The following is a 19,733-nucleotide window of genomic DNA, read 5'->3' as shown; positions in this document are numbered from 1 at the left end:
ATTACTTTGTATTGACGTGGCTGTTTTCTGGCATCCCTGTTTTGACTAAGGTAGTGTTCAGGATAGTGCAACCCTGAAAGGAGAACTGGATACTAAATTCAGATGTTAAAAGCTTATTGCAGATAACTGAGAACCATGCAATTTGTCATTTCCATCAAACAAAATATGGCACTCAGAGGAAGATAAAACCTTATCAAAGCACTTGTCCATCCTGTAGTTGTGATGAGTGACAAGACTAGGGTCAATATTAAGGGAAGTTATTATGACACAGAAACTGTAACAAAGCTATTACATAGTGAGGGTTTACAACCAGGTTCTCAGATACTCAAAAGCAGGAACTGGGCAGGAATTTAGGGCTCTAGGAGAAAATATATCATTACCTTAGAAGCAAGAAGATATAAAAATCTGCAGGACTGATTAATTTATCTTCATGCAAATCAATGAGTACTTTATGCATTTTGTCGGTGATGTAGAGGAATGTATTTTTCATATCTGCAAAATCATCTCAAAATTGACAATAGTTCTGCTATCAAAGGCATGAGTGTGTCGAACTAACATAGGATTTAAGGAATACAGTGATATGTAATTCAGAATATTTAATTCAGAATAAGCAGAAGTGAAAGTAAGGTAATTTTTAAAAAGAATAGATCTGGTTCATATACGAGATTGTAATTCAGTGAGGCTTCTCTGGCAAAATGGATTGTCATTCCTTGGAGTTGAATGGGTTAATGTCACGGTTCAATTCGTAGGTTCAGAAGGAACATAACTGATGCAATAGCATCAAAATGTACAGAGGACAATGATCCTGTCAGAGACTATACTTGGTTTCCAGATGTATTAGAATTTATTATATTCTCCAGATTCTTCAGGAGATAACATCCTCCAAATTCAAGACTCCTAACATGTTGTTCAATAAGGAACCAGTGCTCTGCTTGCATACAACTGAAGTGCTAAAGTCCAGTTTCAGAGAACTGATGTCAACTCTCCTAATGGCAGGAAAGCACAACAAAATCATAATTTTCAGTGCATAAATTATTTTGAATAGGAAGTAGGATCATAGAACTAAAACAGTCACCTGGATGACTGAATGTAGTTGCCTAATATTCTAGGTAGGTATTAATTTAATAAGTGCACCAAACACCATGTACAGACATCAACATCATATTCACTCTCTAAAAACATCTAAGCTTTCTATTTGTATCCTTAATTTCCTTATGGCCATCTATACTCATTAGTTCTCATGCCAGCAATATTCCTTAGGTCCCTCCCTAGTGCTTTCTTCTTCATTGAGTTTACTGACAGCAATTATTCTAGTTGTCACCTCAGTTTTCATATCACTAGGCTAAATGTTAAAAATTTTCTCAATCCCTCCTCCCACTTCATTCAATCTTTTTCTGTATGTGTTCCAGACTGAATTAATTTTTGCTGAGTGTAGGGGGCAAGAGTTGTACACACGTAGGGAACAAGAATTACACAAATATTTTAATTCAGGAATTTAAATTCCCATTTCTATAAGTAGTCATCTAGAAATTACATTGTACTTATATTTTTTATTTCTTTTTTTCATGTGCAAGACAATGCACATTTAGAAAATTGTACCTATGCTTCAGTGGGACTGGATACCATGCTCTATATTCCATACACAAACCAAAATATGCTCATCGAAGGGGATAAATTCTGAAAGCAAGTCCAAAGGGAAACAAAGATGCAGAAGTGAAACTACTTAAAGCAGAATAAAGATTTGAAATTTTTTTTAACCAACTGAATACATGGTCCTATGGAATTCAAACTTCTTTTAGTATGGCCTACTGTAATTCTTAAGATTTAACTAACATTGGATAAGTAGTATTGTAGGTATCTGATGAGCAACAGCTGGGAGAATTTCTTTATTTCTGTTTTTCATCACTTCTGAAGCAAAAAAATCACAATCTATTTAATCAATGAAGCACTATCAAACAGGGTTAATAGAGCTCCTAAGTTTCACTTACAGTCTAGTCCTCTAAGATTGAGCTTTGTAGGTGAGATACTAAGCATCCTCGTCTCCTACAGACACTAGCAACTGCTTACCAGTTTTAGCACACTTCTTGTAGTCTCCTCTTACACTGTGACACATTTGCACATGTAGTTCTGACCTTGCAGTTGAACATATGGAATCAGTGAAATTGTGCTTCTGCTGTCACCAACGAGGGTAAGTACAGGTGAAGAAAGTAAAATGGTACCAAAGTGGGTTTTTTTGCATGAGGGTACACTCTTGTCATTGGCTTATAGCCAGAAAGTTAATTTTATTGCAACTTCACGTAGCTCTTGTGTTATTCCAGCACCTGGGACTGATGTGACCTCAAATACATTCCCTTTAAGTAGAATAATTTTTGTCTGTAAACTGCTTCTAGATTACTCTAGGAAACTGATATTAAACTAGTGTTAAGAGTTCACTGTTCCACTAAGAACATATGAATGGATTCAATATTTGTGTGGATTAGATGCAAATGACATCCAGAAACTACCTATATTTTACCTTGATTTGAGTAGACACAGTTCTGTAGAAGGTAAATGAACTTTTTGTTCAAACACTTCAGCAAACTATTTGGGCTCAAATTTTACAATAGGTCAGTCATTGTAGGAACATCAAAGGAAAAGGAAGAGCTATTTCCTCAGCAGGGAAATAATTTCGTCCAAGCTGAAGTGGGTTTACTTGATCCTCAGAGAGTGGGTTTACATTACTTGATCCTCAGAAAATGTATGCTTATCTCAGGCTTAATTTTCTGAATTAATAATTTTTTAAAATACACAATTAATGGGGATTACCTACATCACTTTCCAAACTACACATAGCATACAAGCACTCTGATGTGAAAAATAGATTAATCTTATTAAAAATATTTGTTCTGTCTAAAAATTAGTTATTATTCCTTAGGGTTAGATTCAGCACAGAGAAAGTATTGTTAGATAAGTACTTCAATATAGATCAAGAAAGTGAAGCTACGTTACAGAAATCTATATCAAGTAGTGGAATATTTATGTTGAAGTTCCAGCAGTTTGGATGCCTAAGTACAATGCTTCCAGACATTCTCTTCAAAGATCATTTTATAGTTAACATATACACTCTTACAATATCCAAACAAATAGGCTCTTTCCTTAAAACTTAGTTTTATCACATGTTTAGGGAACTTGCAAAACAACAGGGGGGAACAATTTCACACCTCATTTCCCCAAATAAGCTATTGATGAATCCAACTAAAGAACTGATGAAATGAATTCAGTTAAAAAAAATGCTTCTTTTTATACTGTGAACTGTATCCTTTTAACAGGAATTCTTGGAATGCAGATCTTTCCATTTTCTGTTACTGTAAAAATAACATAGCTATACCGTTACATTTCCTTTTAATTTCATGGACAAACAGAAGAACAAAAGCAAAACTCTTCTAAACTTTCAGAAATAATCTACCTAAAAATGTGATCTTTCACTTTGATAAAATTGGTATAATTACCTTAAAATTAGTAGAACATTTCAGTTTCAGTAGCCAAATTTCCTCTTTCTTTATCCTGATAAAGCCTTTATCATAACTTTTGCTCTTATAACGTCAAAGGAAAACACACAAATTTGATTCTGAGGTGAAAAATCTAACTTTATAAAGCTACTACTTTTTGGTCATAAGTAATCTTTTTCATTGCATAGTCAGAAATGGCAACTTTGAAAAGTCTTCATTAAAAGGCTGTATTTAGTTATTTTTTGATAAATAAGGGAGTGCCAATATAAACCATTTGAATTACCTGTTTTTCAACTAAGCTTTTGTCTGTCGGCATTGTCAAAGGTATTCATAAATGGCAATACTTTATGTATTGTTGCATACTTTTGTTAGGGTTCTTTAGTCAAAAGCTGACTGTTTGACTGTTCATCACACTAGAATTTCTGGTTATATTTGTTTAAAAAAATCCAATACTTATTACAATACTTAGTAATTTTTCTTTCTGGCAAATAAAAGGTGGACAATTGTTTCCTAAAAAATAAAAATTAAAAAAAAAATAAATCAAAAAAGTGCAAGATGACTTTTTAAGATGTGACTTAATTTTCACTTGAACTAGGTGCCTGTCATTCCCACTGGTATCAGTACTCATTGTTTTAAGGTTCCTGTAACATTAATGTAGGGAATGTTATCTAAGGATAGCAAAAACATTTAATTTTTTAGTGGTCTTATTGCTTCTGCAGTAAATACTGTTATTTGAATGCAGCATTTTGAGTATGGCAAACAGAATGAGACAACAACTGAAAGAACACTTCAGGAAGAGAAGTATTCAACAGATAGTCATTAATGTTATTCAGATAGAGACACAATTATCAGAAGAACTAGGAAAAGCAAGGAAACAGAGCTTACCGCAGGCTAAGAGCAGCAGGACTTGGATTACAAGAAAGAGAAGGGGGTGAAAAGTGTTGATGATAAAAACAGTACTCCTTTTACTCTGTTTTCCTCTTCCTTTAGTACTTGATGGAGCATTTTGTGGGCTAATAGGTAACATAAATAATGTACACTGGTCCTTGAACTGTCATACTTGTTTTAAAAATAGCAAAAACCTGTATAGTATAGTACAGACAATATTCAGGACGAGCACAATGACTTTTTTGGTGCTCAATGGAAGAGGCTTTTCCATTGCAGTCAGAAGACTTCTCGACAGGGGATGGTTCCTGTGATGGTCAAATCCTGCAGTCTTTGTGTTCACTGACCCATGGTTGAAATCTGCACCATGACTCCCCCCTAGTTTTGGGCTTCCTACATAGAAACCACAATAAGCAGATACAGAATGACATGTGCTAAAACTTTTGTTCCAGGAGGAGCTAGGATGCAGCCACACCTCAGGGTTTAAAGAACTATCAACAACTATCAAAACCATAGCACATCCATAATTTATATTTTACTATTAATTATACCCAAGCAATTCCATGTCATTGAGCAATATCTGCTACAGTAATATCTGCTACAACCAGACCTTGTTTGTCTACCAATATTACAAAAACTCTATTATCAAAGATAATATCCTTTTTACAGGTGCCATTCATAGGAGAATTTGGTCTTCTACACTATGCACACTCTTGTATTATTTACTGTCTGTATTCATATATGAACTTTATGCACTATATTGATTTCTGTGTTAATATACAAATTATACACACTTTAGTTCTGAGCCAATCTGTAGATAAAAATAGAATGCACATTTCCATATTTGCTATGACTGTTTTTCCCCTTACCCTAAACTTTATTTTTCTGTTCAAGGTTTAAAAAACCCCCAAATTTAGAAAAGGAACAGGAAACGTATGAGAAGAAAAAAAGGTATAAAAGGACAGGCAAATCTTCTTTTTTACATTGGTGGCCTGTCTACAGCTAAAAATGCTTTCATGATTAATTATCTAGGGAACTTGTTGCTTTGAACAGTACAAAAAGCACAGTTCTGCATAGTTTTGTATGTTTACTATGTCTAGTTTTCTCTGAGAATTTGCATATCGAACTTCTGTTTCATTGGCAGGCAAAAACCCAACATTATTTTGCAAAAAGTTGTGTATCTGGACATGTCCTCAGGTAGCTGATTAAAAAGTACTGTTCAGTGACAGTAAATTTTTCAAAATAGACAAAGGGACTTAGCTTCTTTTCAAAGTTTGTTGCCTCCCTTTGATTCTTTAAAAATACTAGTCTAGAAACTTTCTTTGTTTCTTTCTAGTTTCTGGGGCTCAGCTATTAGTCGTGGGACATCAGTCTTTTTCTATTCTGCTGATACAGGTAGCAAAGGTTCACGTTACAACTGATTTGCTACTGCAGCAGCTGTGAGAGGCATGTGGTCAGCTGCAAGGCATTCTCATATGACAGTAGCACTGATTAGACTTTAAGAAAAAAAGGAAAAAAGCTTTCCTGTCTTAAGTCAGGACAGTATACGTCCATCTCAGTTATGATGAATGAGTTTTAGTGTGCAGACTGAGAAGAGGTATCTCCCACAAATAGGTTTTAAAGAGTTTCATAAATTATTTATAAAATACTCAGATTTGCTGCTCCATTAGCCAGTAATGTTGCCTAATATGGAAACAAGTGCTCCTTCATCATACCCTTTTCTGGCAGCAGAGAAAGGTTAGCATTTAGCATTAAGCAGTAAGCTGAGGACAGAAGGGTACTCCAACTGTAAAAATTTCTCTTCTAAGTCTGGAACGATGCTTGCAACCTGCTCGTAGATGTAGGAAGGTTTCCATCAGGTACAAAGACCCAAACGTGCACAGGGCAGCAGTCTATGGAAGTGTATGGTGCACGCTGGAGTGCAGATATAATACAGCAGGTCTGCAGATGCTTTTAGTTTCAATCCTGGCACTATTCAATTCCACTCCACTGCACTGTGGAAGGCTATTCTTACTCTAAAATCTGCATTAACTTCAGATTTACCTTGTAAGACCCTATACAGGTTGAATCTGTATAAGAAAAGCTGTATTACTCAGATTATCAATAGATGTATTAATAGAGTTACCTTGAAATGACAGAAGCTTTTATACAATAACATGTGAACAGGAAAGAAGGAAAAAGACTCTTTCTCTGCCTACCCAATCCTAACTTGTACTTCTTCACTTTACATGAAGATGGCTTCATGTTATTTAAGTGACAATAGCTGATAGGTCATTTGTCAATCATTTTTCAGTTGTGTTCTCTCACTTGACATCCAGAATTGTCAGAACACCTTGATCCAGTAGAGATACTTGCATAATATCTAATCCATCATTGTAACATTTGTGGGTAACATGCGGAACATTTGAACTCTTAGTTGACTAACATACCATACATGATGCAGATAAAGTTTAACAGCCAGAGTGCTTGTTAAAATTTAATTTAGCTAGGTATCTACTTGAACCAAACAGGTGCTGTTGGCTTATAGAGCACTTTCAAGCTAAAGTGCAGATGACACAAGTGGAAGATGCATGATGTAGTGAAACATGTTGATTTTCCTCATTTTATAGGTCTGTGGGTATAAAAAAAAAAAATCCACTGTGTAGCGGGATAAAATTCTCTACCTCTCCATGTCAAATTTCAAGCCTTATCACTATTGCAGTAAAAAAAAAAAAAAAAGGTAGAGAGTGGTTTTTAAATGTAAATGCTGCAATAGTTTTTAAAAACCAAACCTGACTGTGTTCAGAAGTGATTTAGTCAGTTTGATTTCTCAATTATGGTATATATTCTTTAGAAACACTTATGCTGTGGGGTCTCAGAAAACTGAATAGCTTGGTGGTCAGAGCACAGGTGCTACAGCTGAGATATTCAGGGTTCTAACTCTAAATCTGACCTCAATTCATTCTGTGAATTTCAAGAAGCCACTTATAGAAAGACCTTTCATAGTACTGTAGGGAATAAATGCTGCTTGAACTCGAAGGGATTTGCACTGGCTATTGGTTTAGGCTTTATGTTGGGTTTGGCCTTTTTTTGTTGCATATCCAGTTCTCTTACACATATGATAAATTAATAAAGTTTCTAAGAAAGACTTTGAATATCAACACTAATAGTTCAATATGTGTAACATTATTCTCTGTTGTTGCTTTCTCAGACTATATGTATTTCTTACTGTCCAAAGCTGTTTTCAGTTATTACAGAACTATAATCTAAATATTGCCAGATAGTTTTCCTGAGTTTTACTCATTCATGGTGTGTTCTCCAAGCTTCCTGCCAATGCTGACCAATTTTCCTTCTCTGTTTTATCAGTGTTAGACGAGATGGTCCTGGTTTTAAGATTTATTGAGTTTGTAATGAACTTGGCTCTAAATTACCCAAGACCATTAATCACTAACTTCCTGATGTGATCCTATCTGGGACTGTGGACCTGCCTAGTATGTGACCAAAGTTTATCCATTGCATGTACCAATTCTAACTATCTAACTTAAATACAAATCTTTTTCTGTTTAACAACATGAAGTTCTCTGTTGTTCCCTTTTGAGATTCAGCTGAAGGTTTAATATTGAATCTTGACTATCCCACCTATTCAGGTCGCAAAGACAGGAAGTATCTAAGATATTGATTATGAACTTCAGTTGTATAGACTTTAAACCGTAGAGTTCTCTGTCTTTATTGACAGTGTTAAAAATCAATGAAAATTTAAGGTGTTAATCTCTAGAATTCACTTGAAATTTAAGTCTTAACAAACAGTCACATACACATATTTCAGTCTTCACCAGAGCTTGATGATTGTACTTGGCCCATTTTGTTTCTGTTCCTATACTATGGCGTCTGAATAAATCAGTTCAACATGATGGTCCCAACTTTAGCATTTGCCAGATAGTACAGACATCTTACACTTTATTATTCTTGTTTGCTGAGATACAGTATCTCTTCCTAAGATGTTATCAGAGCTCATAATCCTATTTTGATGTACGTAACAACACCTTAGTACTTCTCTTTTCATCAGTTCATCTCAGAGAACTTGTCTTTTTTCTCAGCTGTAAGAATTAATAGAGGGACTTTTTGCAACTTCATGTTTTGTTTTGGGGTTTTTTTTCTCATTACTATAAAAGTATGAAATTTTAGAGTTGCTAAGTATGAACTAAATAATTTTTGTCCAGAATAGGTATATATAGGTATAGGTATAATATAGGCATTAGAGCCTGCTACTAAAAAGGTGTTTGGAAAGAACTAGGCCACACCTAACTTACAGCCTTAATGCCTGTATCACAGTTAAAAAACGAAGTTGGTTGCTTCTAGCTTATAAATACCAGTCACCTAACTCATAATTGTGTTCCTCAAAACCAGTCAATATCATGCCTAAGTTATTATGTGGGCTGCATTTGGGTCATCAATCAAGTTCATATAAACTCAGAAAACACATTAAATCATTACTGAATAAAAGAGAGTGCTGAATTACTGTGTTGCTTATCTAGGGCAGCTTCAGTTCTTTCTTATGCATGTCCTAGGATAATAAAACAATTATTGCTCTGTGATGTCCCTTCTAGAAAAAGGAAACGTATATACAGATACATACACATTCGTATGCACCCAAAATGTAGCAGAGATTGCATGGCAGGCTTGGGTCTCCTGAACCTAAGAGAAAACAAAGCAGCTACTGCATTTTCCCCAGTTGTACTAGTTGTTTCAGGAAGAAACGAAACCATTTGAAAACAGCAATACACATTCAGGAAAACATGAGGAGTTCCTTATTGCAAAGCCAGAAAAGTGATCTAAGGTTTAGCAGAAGTGTGAGCCAGTGACTATTGTCTTTCACAAGAAAGATACCCACATGAATGTACCTCAAGCTCTTCTTGACACCAGGGAAGATCATCACATCTCAGAGGAGCTCTGGTCATGGCATATGAAATGTGGGAAGATTACCAAGGAGAGGACAGTTCGGTGGGAATTCGGTGATTGCTATTTGGTAAGACAAAGGATTGAGTAAAGGAGTCTGTAGGAGTCTGTGGAAAAATAATCCCTCAGATGTAAAAAAATTAATGAATATTCAAACAAACTCTGATTGATAGTTTTCAGAGAAGGATATATTTGTTCAACTAAATTTTATTATACTTTGCCTACCAAAAAGATAAATCTCTCCTTCTAATACTCTCAGAATATTTTTTCTACAAACTTTCTCTATATGCTACAGATATAATAAAATTCGCATGTTGTAATATTAATATGATAAACTCGAAACAAGGCGTTCCTGTGAATTAATTCTTGGGTCTTCTTTGCAATAACAATTTAAAACTTCCACAAAGGTTCACTATGAGACTTGTATAGTAGGTTGCTATATCAGGCCTTGCCTGTTCTGCCTTGTTGCCTGTCCTGGTTTCAGCTGGGATAGAGTCAATTGTCTTCCTAGTAGCTGGTACAGTGCTATGTTTTGAGTTAGGTATGAGAAGAATGTTGATAACACACTGATGTTTTCAGTTGTTGCTCAGTAGTGTTTAGTCTAAAGTCAAGGATTTTTCAGCTTCTCATGCTCAGCCAGCGAGAAAGCTGGAGGGGCACAAGAAGTTGGGAGGGGACACAGCCAGGGCAGCTGACCCAAAGTGGCCAAAGGGGTATTCCATACCATGGGACATCACGTCTAGTATATAAACTGGGGGGAGTGGGGACAGGGGATCGCCGCTCAAGGACTAGCTGGGTGTTGATCGGCAGGTAGTGAGCAATTGCCCTGCGCATCATTTGTACATTCCAATCCTTTCATTATTGCTGTTGTCATTTTATTAGTGTTATCATTATCATTATTAGTTTCTTCTTTTCTGTTCTATTAAACCGTTCTTATCTCAACCCACGAGTTTTACTTCTTTTCCCAATTTTCTCCCCCATCCCACTGGATGGGGGGGAGTGAGTGAGCAGCTGCATGGTGCTTAGTTGCTGGCTGGGGTTAAACCATGACATTGCCTGAATCAGCCCATGTGGTACCTTTCAGCATGATTTTGGCCCTATGTGCTAATAAAACAAATTAGAAAAATGACTTTTAAGGTAGCTAGATAAATTAACATGCCTGCGCTGTGTACAAGGAGGACAATTTTTTAATGGTTATTCCACTAATAAATAATTGATAACTTGATAATAGCTCACACTGCCTCCTAAAAAGAGCTAATATTAAACACTGCTGTACCTGTGCAAGAGAAGGCACTGCTGAACACAAATTAATCTCTTCTACCCTAGCAAGGTACTTCTGCATTTGGCTGTTTAGCTCCTGCCTTGTGGCAGGGCTGTTAATACAGTGAAATTATATAGCATAAAACCAGTGTTACAGAGCACAGATTCAAGTTTATATTGGATATAAACATATTTTTCACATATAGTACTGTACTTTGTATTTTCCATGGGGAAATGGTAAGGGACAAATTGGAATGTTAATGTTCTATAGCTATTATATGCTCATTTCACATTGATGCTAACTAAAAGTAACTGGGAGATCAGAGTGAAGACTCCCACAGAAATGCCCAGATCCTGAAGCATCGCAGTACCTGATGCGCTCTGTCTCCCAACAGAATATAGTCGTTTTGCTCCTTGGACCCATTCTCCCATACCTCTTTATATTCCTGCCACTCTGGGAAACTAAGCATAAACACCCTGCTATATCTTAGCAAGAAAGAGGTTATGTACAGCATAGAAGTCACTCTGCAATATCCCTGTATTCAAGATATTGAAAGAAAGTAGCTACCTTGTCTATGTACAGTCAGGGTGTGTTAAGGTTTCCAGTAGAAACTGTATGGCAATATTTATGGAACTATCTATAGGAAGCAATCTAGAGGAATCTAGATCTCTGACCAAAGCAAAATACTGAGTTACCATAATGATTAATACAAAATTATTTTTTTTCCTGTTAAAAGAAAGAATATCACCAATTTTCTTAAAAGAAGCTTACTTAGAAAAAAAAAAAAAAGATTAGAACCACATTTATAGATTAAAAAAAGAAGACATGGCTGATTCTTAATTAGCAACATTGTTACCATGTGAATTTTTAACTGGAAAATTGTAAAATGTTTTTCTCTAGAAAATGTCTGTTGTAGAAAAAGAACGTGCCAAGTTCCAAGCTAATCTACAAAACATTAACGTAACAGAAAACAGGTTTTGTTCTGGGTTTTAATAGTTTGTTTCCGATTGTTTTTCTTGCCTCTTTTTTCACATATGGATTCTAAAGACATCAACATATGTTCCTTTAGCAAATAACTATGTCCACTGAATTTCTTAAAACTTTCACTCTCCAACTCATCTCAGTTTTTTTGCATCTCCTTGCAATGTCTCCAAATCCAGAAGAAATCTGTATATAGCCCAAGAATTCTGAAGCAATTTAGAACAAGATACATTTTATGTCTTTATTGTTATTATGTTACAAAATAAATTATGAAGAAAAACAGATTCTCATTATCTTGACATTTGAACTGAAGGATTATGATTACTTTGTTTAGCATAAGAATTTTTTTTTCTGTCATTTGAAAATACTGTAATATACATAATGGCATTGTTTTCTGTATTTAAAAAACTGCACATATAAGAAATATTTTACTATATGTACTTAAGAACCGATGTTTTTCTTCTTTAAACTTAACATGATATTCTATAGCAGTTTCAAAATAGTGTTATAGGTGGAGTTAAAATATTTTCCTGTCATGGTAGTTAAAAATAACCAACCACCCCAGGAGCTCAAATTACTAAGGCAGAGACTTACTGGATATTACTTGATTTGGAATAATAAAACAAAACAAAACAAAACAAAATATAAATAAATAACCAAATGAGACAGAATGTTGCTGCCTGGAAAGAGCATATTCTGTGGGGATAGAAACTGCCTCTGGACTTATTATCTTATTTATAATCAGACTGGAAATAGACCAAACTCGGCATTCTGGTCAAAATGGTAACCAGTAACTTGTCAGAGCATGCCATTCATTTTCAGAGTTCCCTTTTGTTGCTTGATGTGTGTTATTTCTTTTTCTGTCATTGTTCATAAATGCTAAAGACACATACACATTGTAATTATAGATTTATCAAATTTCTACAATTGTGGGTGTGCACATTTCTCAAATAAGTAGTTAAATACTAGCTTCGCTGCCAGAAAACTCATTCAAAAGCTCAGTGTAGCAAACCACCAGTTAGGTTTGATTATACAGAATAATTACATGGCATGAGCATTGAAATTAGAAATGCATAATGTAAAATGTGATGATTATTTCTAACATGGGACTAAATTGGATAAAAAAGGCTTTACTGATCTAGAACAGATCTTAGTGTTGTATGATGTGGGTTGGCCTGATCTCTTTTCCATCTAGTAAAGCTTGAAAAAGCTAAGTCTGCTCACCTGTCTGCTAAAAATCAGCCATCAAGCCACTTTTTACACACCAGATGTTTCTTCTTTCAATGCCAATACATAGCTACACAAAGCAGAAGTAGATGGCACCGCAGTTGAGAGCTGAATTATCTAACAAATATCTTAGCACTACAAAATAGTAATATTCTTATTTGATGACAATATACAAACCAACACAAAATTTGATAAAGTAATTCCTGCACCTTACTACATTAGATTAGACATAGTTTAGATGAAAAAAACCACCAACAACAACAAATAAAACCCCCAAACCAAACGAAAAAATCCCCACACAACAGAATTAAGGTTCTGAAAGAAACTGAGAGGAGCTAGCAGGGGGTCCGTTTTACCTTTGGCACTTTGTCATTTTTTGACATTTTGTCACTCTGTCTGGAACTGTTATAAATAAAAGTAAAAAAAACCTTGAGTATAAGACCATTAATTATGAACACTTTTAGGCTTATTTCTGCCTGAAACTGATAATTTAAACTGAGAGGAAAGGATCAAACTTTTTTAGCAAAAAATGTATAAGAGTTCACCTAATTCTGATCAGCTGTTGCATTCTAATTCATTTTGTATAGATACTAATGCATTATCATTTTGTGTATCTTTTACTTCCTTTTAAGTAAAACGTAGTAACCGACAAGCTAATTCAACTCCTCTTGCTAAGTACGGGATATAGACTTAAGGCACAAACTTGAAAATATATATATATAGCTGTATATCCTTATTCTTGAGAATGCTCTATAGAAGTAAAACTGTACATAAATGCATTTGTAGGATGAGGCCCTTTGGAAGCTTTCCAATACTTTTTTTTCATAGACACAGCCAGTAGTGCCACCTACAGTTAAGGTTGCTTGAGGTTTTCCATATACAAGACTTCATTTTTTTGGTTAATTATAACTTTGCAAAGCTGATATTTTTGGTAGAAATTACCTTTATCTTAGACTACTTGTCAGTATGATTGGTTTCACCACAAACAGTTCAACCATTTCTGATAGTATGACAGGTGATGTATACACTTTCCTGCCATTGAGAAGAGGAAAAAAATGAAAAGACTGTAAACCCATAACACCATGTGCAACAATCTTGTTGAAAACCTCTGGCACTCCCCTGTTTCAGGTCAAATCTGAAGAGTCCAGCTATGGTGAAGCACCCTATGAGGGACAGAAGAGAACTGTAATGTGAGTTATGAAGTGGGAAGAGGAGGAAATTGAATGAAAACTCAGAAGGCAACTGTGACTGGAATAGAGGTTAGGCTGAGGGCTGAAACAAAGATGGAAGAGTAGACAACAACTAAGACAAAAGGGTCAGCCTTAGAGAAATTTTTTGTTACATAGTCTTCTCCCTGAAACCTGAAACGGAGCATACGCTTTCCAGTTTTTTTACTAAGACTTTAATTATTTCCTTTCAGCAAATACATGTGAAACCTAAAACAAACAAATATGCCTGATCCAGTCCTTTCCAGTTTCGGCCAACAGAAATGGGGACTTATACCTGTCTAATAATATGCAGTTATTTAAGGTGGTAGAACTTCATAGCGTTGGTGTAGATATTTAATTCCCACTGATAGAGTATGCTGGTTGGCTTTTCTTTAAAATTTACGAAATTACAACTGGAAATCGATAGCTGAAGGCTGTAAAATATCCAAACTAAATACTCAGTATGTGATGTCTGGTGTCCCTCCCTTGCTCCACACCTGCATGTGCATGTGTATTTCTCGAGGTTTACATTCCAAATATCCAAATAGGGATACAGACTACACTGCTTCTTAGTGTTGTGAAAACATTATTGCTGTTTCTCAAAACCGTGTGTACTACGGTGACTAGTGACAGAAAGCAAGCACCTTTGCTTTCAAAAGAAGGCTTGAAATTTTTAGCAAAATTTTAATTCACATTGAAAAGAGCCTCGTGACCATATTCCACTCTGTATTGAAAGGGACAAAGTTTGTGATTAGAGATTATATCATAATTCATGCAGTGATATTATTTCTTTATTTTTCTTTATTATTTTTCATGTTTGTGCTTATAAACATATTTAACTGTCTTACAAAAAAGATTTGGAGGACTCGATAAAAACTTAATTCCTCTGTAGCAATTTCAGAATTTCAGAATGACATATTGAGGTAAATGACAGGGAATATTTTTTGATCCATGCTAACATAAAGAATGCTTAACAAATGCCCAAAAGAAAATGTCCCACATTGAAATAAATGGTGAATTTGCTGACACAACACCAATTTACTTCAATTTGACTTTATGGAGCCAGTCTGTCACAATCTTACAGACAAGTTCAACCCTGGACATGCTTTGTCAGATGTATTCCTTTTAGCTGCTGTAAAGGACCTAATACAAAGTTGAGAATATTGTGAAATGGTGATACTTCCAGTCACCTCAAGTGATGCTGTTGTGTATTTGAAACAGTGACTGAAGTACATAGTCTCCCTTAACTGGCTGAACACCTTTTCCTCTCCTTCAGTCACTTGCAAATAGCCTGTGGGAGAGTGCTTACAAATAATAATTGCTATCCAGGATGTTAGCACAGGTATGCAGAAGTAAGGATGTGTGGTTTGTTCTCTCTCATTACACTTGTTCACTCCATGTCTACTTAACTATGCAAAAGGAAAATACCAGCAGTAAAAGGCATAAAGTGCAGCTGCCTAAAGTTACATGCAGGCTTGGACAGTCAGTTAAGAGAAAAAAAACTCCGAAAGAAACTGATCAAAAGGCTGTTCACTACTGAACTCCTTCTTTGCTTTACTTCTAACTGACAGACAGGATTATTTTGTACTAACGTAGATTTTTTTTTTTTTTTAACACATCAAAACCAAATGAGCTTTGGATCATACCTTCTTTTTCAATTTTACCCCCATTCAGAGTTTTCCTAAGAGACAAAAGCAGTGTACGGGTGGATCACTATGAACACTAACCATAGGCTACCAGAGGACTAACAGCAGACAGGACAGTCAGAGCCAAATTTTGTCTTCTTCGCCAGTTGCTAATGACTGTATTTTCCTTTGAAACAAACGAAGACAGAAACCAGTAGCTCACGTATTTCTTTTATTAACAGAAATGAAGGCAATGTCAGTTGTCTTCAAACTTCTGACAGCTAACTTTAATGAATAAGTTATAACTGAGGTGCCAAGAATCAAAATAAGATGTTAATTTAAAGGTTGAAATAATTTGTCCTAAACACAGGAAGTTTATACAATATTCAACACATCTTTGTGGTAGGGACATCTTTCCATAAGGGATACAAAGTAAATATTCTGTATTCTCAATTCCAAATCATTATTTTCCCTGCTTAAGCTTCCCTAATGTATCAATCATTAGACCATTGACTTAAACGTTGCTTCAGATACTTCCCTGGTTAAAAAAAATTAGATTGTCTGTTCACATTTGTCTATCCTTTCCTCCTGTGACATAAAAATTAAAAAAAAAATAAAAATAAAAATAAAAATAAAACCTCCTTGTCAAGTTGAAATGGTTGGTATTTTTCATAAAACTACTTTTATTTTATAAGTATTTATACACAGATACCCATCAAGCTATCAGAGTTTACACTCTATAATGATGTGGCAGTACACTCCCCCCGTCAAACCCCCCAGTCCTGCCAGCAGGAAACAAAGCTTCTCCAGGCAGGGAGAAGGGGAAGGAAACCCTGGAGGCTGCAGGTTGAAATTTGAACTGGCCAATTGAGATGTGCCGGGTACACCGAGGTGACCCTCTTGGCCAATAGAATTAAATGACCACAGGTCAGATTCGACAGGGGTACAAACGGGGTCCCACCAGAGGCCATGTGGGAATCAGTCCTCCTCCTCGGAGCAGCGGGTCTGCAGTCGGGGACTCCCCCTTGGGTTGGGGCACTGCCCGAGGCAACTCCTCAAGGGACAGAGCCCTCAGCTCTTAGGGGAGTGATATGTGCATTTTGAGTCATCACTTTAAATCTTGGGGATTCTTAAATCGGCCGTGTAGGATTAATTCTCTTCACATCATTGAGCCTGTGGTTTTATAAAATGTAACCAGACTTCTAACTAACTTTTACTAAAGAATAAATCCGAGTTTTAACACCTGTTGGATTTGGTTATGCGTGCATCCGTAACAAATGAACAAAACAATATATTCCCTAATAAATGAGCAACATGATGGCCTATCACTCAAAAAAGCCCAACTCAAAAATTAAACATGACAACAGTAGCATTGATTCAAAGGAAATATCATGTACAGTATAATTAAGTAAGACCTTATGTTTTGTTTGAGACATTATCGTCAGAGAGTATTGGAGAACTGTTTGAAAATCTGTACTATTATTTCTTTTTAATTTTAAGGTTTTTAATATTTTTTCAAGTATATGGTAAAAAAAGTCTTTTAAATTCCTAGACAACACGTGACTTTTGTTTAAAGTTACTAAAATTTATCTAGCTAACAAATAAAGAGACACATTTTAAAATTGATCTGTTTCTTCATACTTCTAGAGTATTTGTAAACTTATCTGAATCTTGGAAGACATGTTTTCTTTCCTTTAAGTTTAGTAACTCATTTATTAACTATGATTAGTGCACAGATTTTAAAAAAGAGCATGTACACAATGAACAGTGGCAAGTTCCGTTACAATCTCTATGTGCTTTTTCCTTTATAAGGATCTTTTCAAAGAAGTTGCATTTTTGAGACCGGGTCTATCCCAAAGGAAGCCATTATAACTTTATTAGCAGAAAATGTCAAATGTGAAAACCAGAAAGGATAAATAGTGCATATATTTGTACTGTATAAAAGCTTAGAAATGGAGAACCAAAAATCTTCATGAGTTAACTATTTCTGGTTTATTTATCATGGATAAGTTTAACAATTTATAAATGGTCAATAACAGAAATCATAACTAAGCCAAAAGAGAAGAATGTTCATTACTTCAGAGATTATCAAAAAGGAATAGTCTTGACGTGCAGATCAACTACTATAAATAATCTAAAACAAGTCTTATGTCCAATTTTTCCCTTGGTATGATAAATAGGTAATACTTGGTCTTCAGGAATACCTAATCTAAAAATTAACAGAAGAAGCTGGAAGATTGTTTAAATTACAGTGGAACACTACTAGACATTCAAGTGATTACAGAGAAAGGTTACATTTAATTCTTTAACAACAATTTAGAATTTACTTCATCTGAGTTGATATATTTACAGTTATTTACTCTAGATTCAGGTGCTGAACTGAAAAATTCCCTAATCTTTTGTGCTGTGCTGTAATGCCTATGTGTTTTTCAGCTATGTATGGTGCAGAGGTGAATATGATTGTCTGTGGTATTTGGTATATGAAGGAAGAGTTGGAATGAGACAGTGTTTATAACCGATTCTTTCTGTAAACACGGAAAACAAAATGTTTGTTTTTCCTTTTTGCTCTAGTACCTTTTACAAGTTGGTCTTAATAACATCTTCAGCTCATTTCACCTTATTTAAATATAATAATATTATTGTTGGTTAAGTGGCCATAGGCATCTAGAATTACACTCTGTCTTTGACAGTATATTTCTAACTTGCAGTTATAGATCTCTTAACTATTTTATGTGTGGAGATATCAGCTCAGATCACAGCAATTTATTATTATATATCTCTTTTAGAAAATAACATAAAGGAGAAGAGTACAAGAAGATTGAAACTATGAAACTGCCTTCCAGAGTTTGTACTTTACAGAAGAGTGGGTCCCAGCCTTTGCCTTTCATAGCTTTGCTATTACTCCCCAAATTCCTGGAAATTGTCTGAATACCTCTGTTAGTAACTGCTAAATATACTTTATGATATATTAATAAATGTAGAAGGCTACATTCTTCCCAGCTATAATATAACCTTCTTAGTATTTGTATACAGGTTTGTATTTGTATCCATACTGGTAAGAACTTTTAACATCTATTTATCTTAAGATCTATTAAGAGGTATTAAGAACCATGCTTGTGGTCTTACTTTTTTATTTACACTTAAGGCTGACCAGATAACTGAAGGTGTATTCTTTTTTTTTCCCCTAGAGTGACCTATTTCTTCATCTTTCCTAAACTACTTTGCAACAGATAGGCAATGCCAGGCAGCCAGAAATGTGACTTCAAGGAAACAAAGCTTCCATTCCTTGCAAGTATCTGCCGATAACAGCTTCCAGGATATATCTCCCTTTTCCACTTGTCTGTGCAGGAAACGGTCCCTTGGCTGACTTGCTCAGAATTTCAAGGGATTCCAAACAATAACCACTTCACTTCTTCATCCACGACCCATCAAGTCTAAGTGAGCATATGTTGCACAGATGCTTTATGCATGCACTGTAAATCTGATGTATCTAAAATATATCTAAACCTCAGCACTTTTGGACCCATTGTGCTTGCTGAACTCTAAGCCAAAGCAAATTTTTGGACATGCATTTTAACATGTATTGTGGCAGCAAAAAAAGCTAAGAAAAAAAATAGCAACTGCTCTGTATAGACATAAGTATAGACACTATGCACATCTGAAAAAATACTGAAACCAAAATAAAAAAAAATTTTGAAATGTATTCTTGGTTATTACTATTTTTGGAATATAATGTGTGGTTAACAGCTATTTGTTCAGAACATCTGTATAACCATAGGAAACAAAACAAAATGTGAAAGGGGAAGACAGATAGTCTGTAAATTATGCTGGTCTTAAGGCAACCTTTCCTCAATCCTTTAGGTCACTGTTTGTCTGAAAGACTGATGACCAGTTGAGACACTTTTGTTAAAAAAACCCAACAACCTACCTTAAAAATATCCAAAAGATAAATAAATAAATGAAACGCTATTTTTCTTAGGTTGGTCAAAATGCCAAATTTGGATCAGTGAACGTATTCTTGCCTCAACTAAATGCAATGTTTACTGAGCCCTCTAGCAGGAACACTCTGGAAACTCAATTATTAACGAGATGTGGTAAATCTTATATGCCTGAAAAGTCTCCA

General features: G+C 35.1%; 1 long non-coding RNA gene across 1 annotated transcript; it reads left to right on the top strand.

Moving 5' to 3' along the window:
* Window positions 1–2,111: 2,111 nt before the first annotated feature.
* Window positions 2,112–19,343, top strand: LOC142037306 (uncharacterized). The gene is made up of 3 exons (XR_012652339.1): window positions 2,112–2,188; window positions 18,397–18,546; window positions 18,799–19,343. It is a non-coding gene; the product is annotated as an uncharacterized LOC142037306 (long non-coding RNA).
* The last annotated feature ends 390 nt before the right edge of the window (window positions 19,344–19,733 follow it).

This window comes from Buteo buteo, chromosome 1, assembly GCF_964188355.1.
Source record: "Buteo buteo chromosome 1, bButBut1.hap1.1, whole genome shotgun sequence".
Classification (NCBI taxonomy): Eukaryota; Metazoa; Chordata; class Aves; order Accipitriformes; family Accipitridae; genus Buteo; species Buteo buteo.
This window is presented reverse-complemented; position numbering and strand designations above follow the sequence as displayed.